The 1,499-nt window shown below is 37.0% G+C and overlaps 1 protein-coding gene across 1 annotated transcript in view; it reads left to right on the top strand.

Moving 5' to 3' along the window:
* THBS2 (thrombospondin 2) overlaps positions 1-1,499 on the top strand; it is a gene marked incomplete at its 3' end in the record, with an annotated part of 30,729 nt that overhangs the window by 5,986 nt on the left and 23,244 nt on the right. The gene's annotated exons all lie outside the window — the stretch shown is intronic.

The raw sequence follows: 1,499 nt of genomic DNA, 5'->3' as shown, positions 1-1,499 counted from the left end.
AGGCACACTCCATGTTGGCTTGAAAAATATGAAATTAATGACCTGAGAAGTGCTATGGGGGAATCTGAGAAACCTAGTCTTTCAATGTGGTAGGAAAATTGCATTCTTTCCAGGGAATCAAAAAGCAGCTGAAGTAAACACTTATGACACGGAGTTCTGATCTGCTATGTAGTATATTGGTTTTCTCCCATCCTGTAGGTGAAGCTGGACATTTACTTCAACTCTGCAATACTGCGACCAATTTATTGTAGGCCGTGGCAGATGCTTCATAGCTAACTGAAAAGCACATCAAGCCAATCATTTTAAGTATGGTTGAGAAGTAATTTTAAAATGTCATCTTATGGGTTGGTTCTTTGTTCTTTTATTTTTAGCCTTCTAAATGAATGAAGAATGCTCCTGCTCCCATTTTCATTGCTTGTACATTTAAATATAACACTTTACATTGGATAATCAAGCATCAGATAAAGCCCTCAAAATTTTTAGTGTTGACACTTTCTGAGACTTGTCAACACTGAATGGTATTGGGGTGTTTTGAAGCATATGTTTTATGGGTCACAGTCCTGTGCTGATTTCTTCTTTTTAAATTGCTATATCCTTTTCTTCCCCTTTCTGTTTGGTAACCTGAGGTTATTACAATGTTACTAAGTCTGGTAGACAAGTCTTTATTCAGAGACAGGGCAGTATGGGTTTCTGTATAGCTGATACCGAAGCTGAGTGTACCATGGAGTCCTTAGAGAAAGCTTCCATGGAATCCATAAGATATTTACCTGGTGGAGATTTAAATGCTTAACAGAACATAGACTGTTTTATTTATTATCTGTGTTCTTTTTTTTATTAATTTCTGCTGATGCTTTCTGTTATATTGCTTTTAAAGAATTTGCTATAGACAAGGAGGTCTTTCATACTAATATTAGAACATGTCCAATTCTTCCCGTATAATGCATCCAAAGTTCCGTTTTAATTACAATCTGCCTGATGGAGGAGTGTTTGGAGTAACAAATAAAATATTGAGCTTTATCTTAGCTTGACCTCCATTTCACTTCAGAATTAAACTATCATTATAACAGGTCCTCTGAACTTAACACCAGGCAGTGCAACACTGCCCAGAGTCTGGTATAAATCGCATAATGGTCTGAATTTGAGTCAAGCGACCATGGAATTTATGGGCAGAACAAGGACAATGACTTTCTGAAAGGAAACTTTTTCCTGCCTTTTTCTCTGCATTGAGAAAATGTGATAGGTCCTGAAAAAGTCTGAAACATTTCATGGCTCTGAGTGGATAAAATAGGTTTGCTTTTTTGATACTGTGTCCTTTTGTTATGCCTTCTTCATAAATTAATGTGTTGCAGTGCCAATGCTTTAAAGTGAGGGCCGTGTGAGACACAGCTTGGCTCTTAATTTTGAGAAAGGAAAGCCTATAATTGGAACCAACTGACATCTAACCCCTCGCTTTTATTCATGGGTATAATCTAGCATGAAGCTGTGCCAAAATAGATGTG

Source organism: Egretta garzetta, unplaced genomic scaffold (assembly GCF_000687185.1).
Source record: "Egretta garzetta isolate BGI_Z169 unplaced genomic scaffold, ASM68718v1 scaffold917, whole genome shotgun sequence".
Taxonomy (NCBI): Eukaryota; Metazoa; Chordata; class Aves; order Pelecaniformes; family Ardeidae; genus Egretta; species Egretta garzetta.
The sequence above is the reverse complement of the archived record's forward strand: the minus strand, read 5'-3'. Positions and strand labels throughout refer to the sequence as shown.